The sequence below is a fragment of the Anas acuta genome, chromosome 5 (assembly GCF_963932015.1).
Source record: "Anas acuta chromosome 5, bAnaAcu1.1, whole genome shotgun sequence".
Lineage (NCBI taxonomy): Eukaryota > Metazoa > Chordata > Aves > Anseriformes > Anatidae > Anas > Anas acuta.
The window spans coordinates 38,605,689-38,613,527 of record NC_088983.1 but is presented as its reverse complement, the minus strand read 5'-3'; the positions used below and the strand labels follow the sequence as shown (position 1 = coordinate 38,613,527).

General features: G+C 38.1%; 1 protein-coding gene across 11 annotated transcripts in view; it reads right to left on the bottom strand.

Annotated features, from left to right (window-relative positions):
* Positions 1-592: 592 nt before the first annotated feature.
* Positions 593-7,839, bottom strand: part of FSIP1 (fibrous sheath interacting protein 1) — an 87,576-nt gene continuing 80,329 nt past the window's right edge. For 4 of the 11 annotated variants that reach the window (XR_011097150.1, XR_011097149.1, XR_011097141.1 and 1 more), the window contains 2 exons: positions 5,675-7,694; positions 1,173-2,462 (listed from right to left, as the gene is read on the bottom strand). The gene's annotated coding sequence lies outside the window, so the exon portion shown is untranslated. The other 7 variants (XR_011097145.1, XR_011097144.1, XR_011097147.1 and 4 more) reach the window with 7 other exon arrangements.

Genomic DNA, 7,839 nt, shown 5'->3' with positions numbered 1-7,839 from the left:
GGGAAAGAGGTAGCAGCATAAATAGCTACAGAGGCAGATAGATATCTGTTCATATCTCTTCTGGAGTTAGACTGCTCATGTAATCAAAAAACCAATGATGTGGCACTGTACCAACTGCTGGAACAAAGCGCTTAAACAAGGGGTAAGACCAGCTATTCAGTCTTTACTTGCAGCAGCAGTTTGTCTCATGAGCCCTTTAGCAAAGCCAGCTACCATATTCCATGTGCTGGATATCCACATGAGTGAGTCTTGCAGATGCACAAAATTAATATTTACATATTTTCCTGAGGCACATTCTGCATAGACCTACACTTGATCTGTTTAAGCATTTTTTTTTCCTTTCAGCCTTGTCCTCATATAGCTGCCCAGGGACTAGAATGAGACTTAAATTTTACTTACTGGTGTTTTTCCTTTCCTATAGCACACTACAAATGGAGCTCGCCCTTCATCTTCAAAACCATGGATATGCACACACTAAAGTTCTTCATAGCTTCACAGTAGCACAGGAAGGCTGTTGAAAGCAATCCAACTCCTCAGATGTGCAAAGTGAGAAGGCAAATGCAATTATGGAGACCTGATAATGCTCCGGTAGCAGCACAAGCTCCTGGATGCCTGGCCCATGAGCATCATTGCATCAACTCAGCTTCACATATCCTAGAGCATGTAAGAAACTAGCACTTCCCAGATAGCACTATTTTAGTGTAGAACCATGGCATGGTTTAACATGGCCGGCAGCTAAACACCACACAGCCGTTCGCTCGCCCTCCCCCCTCCCTCTCTGGGATGGGGGAGAGAAATGGAAAGTGAAGCCCATGAGTTGAGATAAAGACAGTTTAATAAGACAGGAAAATAACAATAATAATAGTACAACGATGATAATAGTACTACTAATAATAACGTGTACAAACAAGTGATGCACAATGCAATTGCTCACCACCCGCTGACTGATGCCCAGCCTAACCCTGAGCAGTCCGGCCCCCTCCCCCAGCTAGCCACCCCTATATATTGTTTAGCATGACGTCAGATGGTATGGAATACCCCTTTGGCTAGTTTGGGTCACCTGTCCTGGGTCTGTCCCCTCCCAGCTCTTGCTACACCCCCAGCCTGCCCATTGGCAGGACAGAGCAAGAAGCTGAGACGTCCTTGGCTTGGTATAAGCACTGCTCTGCAACAATTAAAACATCGGGGTGTTATCAGCACTCTTCTTACCCTAAGCCAAAACATAGCATTCTACCGGCTACTAGGAAGAAAATTAATTCTAACTGAAACCAGGACAAACCACCACCCTCCTTTCCTTTGGCTTGTTCGGAAGACATGACAAGCAGAAAAACCTGAGTGACTTCATGCTCTCAGCAGTGTCAGCTGGCCAAATGTGTCTGCACACACACTATAATGTTTTGGCTGTTGCAGTTACTCAAGCAGAGGCTCATCTGCCCTGCTCCACTGAACACAGAAATGGCTTGTGTTTAAAAAGTTGGGGAGAACTGGCCCAATATTAACCCAGAGGAAAGAGAGCATCTTTACTACAAACAGCAATTCAGCCCATGCTGCCAAGTGTCTATTTCACAGGATGTAACAGGGCTGACAGGGCAGTGACTGTATCACTGGACCAAAATATCACATTTACTGCAATCGTGAGAATGAAGAGTCCTGGTCTACAAGTTTTTCCCTATTTTTGTCACTGATTTATTGAGAACAGTTTTGTACATCTTTTTCTAGCCCACTGATAACAAGGAGAAAAATAACCAACAAACTCCTGACCTGATGCTTCCAAAATATGACTGGCTGATGAACTTCTGCTCTCAACAGTGACAGGATTGTCTGCTTTGCTCCTCTGAAGTGAGAACAGGTAGCTTCTTGTACAACTGCAATGTCAGCGTAACCCAGGCCTGCTGTGATCAAATGCTCTACCTCCCAGGTGCACCAAGTGAAAGAACTATAAAAAAAAAAAAAAAAAAAGAAAGTTCCCACCTGGAGAAATCTCTTCACTGTACTTGCAGGAAATAAAAGACAGTCTGGATTTAGAAAGCCAACCAGTTCTGTGAACAGACATAAGGATATAAGTCAATATAATCACAAATTTAAAAAAGAGAAGACATAATGCATTGGAAATGAAACAAAACAAAACAAACAAACAAACAGCTGTGATACACCAAAGAGCAGCATCTGCCCAAAAGAGGAGAGAAATGCTACCCATGTATTGGCAGCAATGTATGCAGTTCCCAACTGATGCTGTTGTGGGGGAAGAAACTCTTGGCAGGCAATCCCAATGACCTTGTCTGAGCCCAAGCCAAAATTTCACACTGATTTATTACATGCATTTATGTAGTATAAATCTGTATCTGAACTGGGAACAATACATGCCTAAAAATAAAAAAGTCATACCATACGTCTTGCATTAATCCATAGGTTAAGTCTACCCACTTGTTGCTTGGAGAGTGTGAATACAACAGGAAACAGATCTACAGACAAGATAAGGTGGGGCTGTACTTGCCCAAAGAAACAACTGACAAAGAACATTTTGATTTTGCAATGAAGGCTGTAATATGGGAATTGGTTGATTTTAAACATAAGTTCATTTTGGAAAGGATTGATGAGATTATAGAAGAGAGCATCTTAACATATCCACAAGGTGATATCTAGCACTTTTTCCTCACCTCTTCCAAGAAAAGAACAGGTGCACAAAGTTTTATGAATATTTAAGCAAAGTTATGAAGAGATGAAGAGAACTGATTAGAGAAAAATGTTCAGCAAACGAAGGTCTTAAATATATAAAACCTTCCAGAGGAAATCCAGAAAATTAGATAAGTATCACAAAGAAACTTGGATTTTTACATTTATACAAAGCCCAGCCATCATTTGTCTTTAATTTTTCAACTGCCTCCAAATTCAAGAACTGCCTGCCTAGGCAACACATACAAGAGCTAAACTGAGAGCTGCTTAGATACTGTGTCACTCTGCCTGGATGACTCCACTCACAGAAGGCATATGGAGAGCCCATTTTAGTGTTATTGTAAAATTAGGGTAGAATGCCTCTGGCAGTGCCCTTCCCACCAAAACTATGCATACCAAATGCACAAAGCAAACAATGGGAAAATAATTGCATAGAATGGTATTTCCACAAGAAGACAGCAAATTGGTAATTCCAGGAGAAAAAAGTTCTAAATACACGCCTTTAAGTCAAAATTACTCATGTACTTTAGCACTCTAGAAATTAATAGATGCTTGCAAGCATTCCAGTTTGTTGGTGGTGGATTTTCCTAAGCATAATAGATAAGGTACTGCAGATTCAATTGCAAGCAGTGAACTATTTCACATAGACTTAAATGACAGGGAGCCTTTTATTCTAAATACTGCGCCTGGATTCCAGCCAATCCCTCAATGAAACATATAATTGGATAACTGTAGGTTATAGCTTTAGTAGCATTCAAGCAATCCTATTCTATTTATAAAGGAAACAGTTTTCCTGACCTTTAAATCTAGCTACAAATAAAAGAGCAATTATTTCTCAATAATTAAATGTCTTGAAATTTTGAAAAAGAAATAAATTCATGGTTCTTATTTTTCCTAGATTTCAAAAACTTTTCTAACTTAACAACTTCCTATGCATCTGCGAAACCACCTTGCCTTCTGTCTGTGTTTACCCTTCAAAAAGTAAGATTCTCTGAGGTGGGGTTCTTTTTTTGTAAGTGGGATGAAATAGCACTCATGGCATTGTAAACATAACAGATTTTGCAAACAAAAAAAAAAATCAAAAGATGGAGACCTTATCTAAAGTTGTGGTTAGAAAGCCTGTCTAAGAAGAGAAACAAAAAGAAGTCCATTCTCACATTATTTTCTTGATTTTATTTTATTTTTGGAGAAAAGAGTTGGATTTTAATATATAACATAGAAATTATAGTTCTTATAATTCTTGAAATTTCAGAGATTGAGCTGAAAATAACAGCCTTTCACCTATCCTTTCCTGATTAGGAGGTAAAAAAGCACACCCTTTTTAGCACTTCTATTCTACTCCTTGCTAGGTGATGAGATGTTTAAGCAATACCTGTAAGAGCATCTCTTTCCTCCCATTTATGCTGCAGGTAGTTTTTGCACAGCCTGTTTGTACTCAGAATGGTTGGTCACCAACTCTACAGGTGTTCTGCCTGGGAAGTGAGATAGAGAACACCCTCTAGAGATCCAGAAGATAGGTAGCCATTGTCTGCCTTGGAAAAAAACATTTGATCTAGAATTCCTGTGGGGCTTTTTCAGCTTTTTTTTTGCTGTTGTTTAAATGATGGAGCTGAAAGTCTTTTCACCCCTTGATAAAATTGCTTTAAATCAAACTGGAATTCTGGACATACAAGAATGTTCACCGTAACTTCACTCCTTTTATCATTGTTGTCTGTGGTCAACAGTTTATTTTTTTCATATCAGGAAATTTAGTCCGTCACTTCTCTGAAAATGGAAGAGACCCTCAACTGCTATAAATCTGCATAAAAAATTGCAAATCTGCACTGACCTTTTTCTATCATTACAGTATACCAAAATCTACACCGTTACTCTTTAAATCATCCTACCCAAATATATGTATTTCTAATACATATTATATATGTATGAGTCATGAAAATGAACCACCCTTATCTTCCTCTTTGGAGTTTGTTATTTACAAGTGCAAACCATGCAGAATTGAAACATACGCACTAGAGTAAACCAGTATCAACATCTGAGCACTGGCCACCACAACCACTAGCGCTATCTGTTTATTCCTGAGGAGTGTCAGCAACACCAGCAAAATAGTTTGGTTTTATGTTGCTCAGCAAATCAATATAAGCATGCCAAAATAATCTCTTCATGGGTATTTTGCTTACACAAATATTACATTTTTGAAACAAATTTATTTACCTTGTGCTGTAAAATTGTAATGGGAAATAAGGAGCACAAAACGATACAAACCTATGCCTACACAAAACTGCTTATTTGACAAAAACATTACAAAACAAAACTCAAAGCCCAAAAGTCTGAAGGATAACTTTAAAAATAAGTCTCCTGTGCTCTGCTGTGTTGCATCACTCTCCAAAGACAAGCAGCCACCACATTCCAGTGCAGCTGGCTGCCTGATTAAGGGGGAGACAGGAGAAGGAGTTATTGCAGGGCACAGCTGAGAGACACATTGAGGGAAAAAAAAAAAAAAAGAAAGAAAGAAAAAAAAGAATTCTGCTAGGCTCAACTTTCCCTTTACCCTGATATTGGTGACATTTTGGCAAATGATCTTGTCACTGTATTTTACCTCCATTATTCTATACTTCTTATCAGTAAACATGGTTTGCCAAATAATTTTATTTTATACAGATTTACTTAAAACTAAAAGAAAAAAATTTTTTTAAAAAAAGGAGGAGGACTTTAGTTGATATTTCACCTGTAACATCAAGCAAGAAACAAAATCTTCCCAAAGAACATGCTATTTAATGTAATACAATAGAAACCAAGCACAGGTAAATGTTATGTCATCAATTTCTGGCACAATTGGAGTTTGGGTACCTATCCTAAGCACCTAAGCTATTAAATAGCAATTTAAGTGCTAGGTCCTTGCAGTCTGCAGTCACCACAGCTGGTGGGGTGGTAACTCCAAGACCTGAAGTGAAATAATAGAGTTCCTCTTGGAATATACAAATCAATATTCATTCAAACTTACATGCAAAGCATCCCTGAAATGCCAGATGGGAATAAAAAGTTGCATTCATGGCTTCAGGAATACTGAAGTGACGAGGTTCTTCTTTGAGGGTGCTAGGAAAAGTTTTTTCATAACAGTGAGATATTTAAGACAACGCAACACACCAGAAAAGTAAGAATGAATTATTTCTCTTATATATTGTGGATATTCTACATTTAAACTTGAATCAGGACTTAGTTTTCCTCAAAACTATTCTGAGTCTTTAACAAGATTTTTAAGGACTTTAACACAATTTTTAAGCATGAATTCCATGTGAAAATACATTGGATTTTGGTAAGATTATGGCCCTGTACAGCCCTTTATATAGATTATACGGGCACAAAAAATACTACCAAAAAAAGCTTGTCAGTATTGCTTTGATTGTAGTTATGGTATAGAAAAGAAATTTTGACAAAGACTTGTAATTTTTAAGGAAGATAAGAAATACATTTAGTTAAGTAGATTTGCAAAGCTCCATGAAATCTGCTTACAACAATCCTTCCATGTGGAGCAGCAGGACTATGCAGAATGCTCAGTATCCATGGGCCTGTTATTATTGCTGCAAAACAAGTAAAAATATTAGAAAATAAAATAACAGCACTTGGTTGTCATAATGTAAATGACATTTTTAATTAAAGGAAGTAGGTTAGATTCTGAACTCTGTTATATCCACACGATCACCACTTCCTCAGGAGTGCACATCCACCCAGATTTGCAACACTGCAAATGAGTTTAAAATCTTGAGCAATATGTGCATTAATTTAAACATTCAGATTAACTCAGGTATGCCATAGTGCAGCCATTGCATAGTTTATGTTGTATCCATAAATCTGTTCTTGCTGATTGTTACTTGGCTAATACAGTATCTCAGAGAGAAATTTTCATTTCAGCATTTCATTTCATTCATTTCATTTCATTTCAGTCAAACAAGATCTTATCAATCAGAAAATGTATTGAGCTGTCTGTGCTACAATATCTCCTCTCCCTCCTTCCGCCCCCCAAATACCTTTAAAAGAGAGCTGTTAATAATGTGTTCTTATCCTAACACTGCAGTGCATACAAGGAGAAACTAGCCACCAGCTCACAGTAAGTATAAAATTCAGGAGAAATGGTAGTTAAGGAATAGACAACCAAAAGCTTGCAATGGATTTTTATTATTATCCCAAACACAAACCAGCTGTATTGCCCTCCCCCCAGCTAGCCATTGCTATAAGGTTTCACATTCCAGGCACTGCTGGGCCAAACTTCTGAACTCCTTTGCTTTTATTGACACCAAGCCTCCACAAGGGACTACGAGCTTTCCTAACTTCATTGCATTTCTTCACTTGGGGATACGTGTGTTTGCCATATGGTTACACTCAGCAGGACCAAGAAACAGATGCAGCTGAGCAGGCTGGTTCTGATGCCCTGATCCAGCAGAGGACCTGTGCACATTTCTCCCTTCAGCCAAAGCAGCAGCCCAGTGGACAGCCACTGGGCAGAGAATTGAGGTGATGGGTCCTTCACCACATTAGGACTCAGCAGTCTGAGCCAGTACAGCAAACTGCACTGGGGGAACTAAGGTCGTGTTTAAGCTCACTTCCAAAAAACAGTACATTGTATGCAAAGGAAAAAAGAAACTATTATTATATACATTTCAAATCTACTCTGAAAAAGTCTCATCAGCAGAAATGGAACAAATTTTACTTTATGTTATCATATGGCCAGATACACAAATATATATATTTATTTATCAGATGGAGCACTCTCAGAAAATGTAATGAAGTGCCAGAGTTTATATTTTGAAATCAGATAGCAACAGTATAGGATAATAATTTTCTCTTAAGAATAAATGATGCTGTGGAAAAGTTTTTGATGATGACAATTCATTCCCTTCAGAGTGTCTGAAATGATACTGTATCAGCATAACATCACTGATGGAAGTTTAATGACGCTTTTAGAAAAACAGCTGTGTAAAGAAGCACGCGATCACTGTCCTCTCAACTTCCAATCTTCGTATAATCTGTAAAAAAGAAAGAATCATATGCTGAACTGCTGAAAGCACATTATTTGTGAGAGGAAGAAACAACAAGCTTGTGATACAACATCTACTTAAAACCTCATATAGCCAAAAACAAACAAACAAAAAAGAGCTGGAAACAATTACT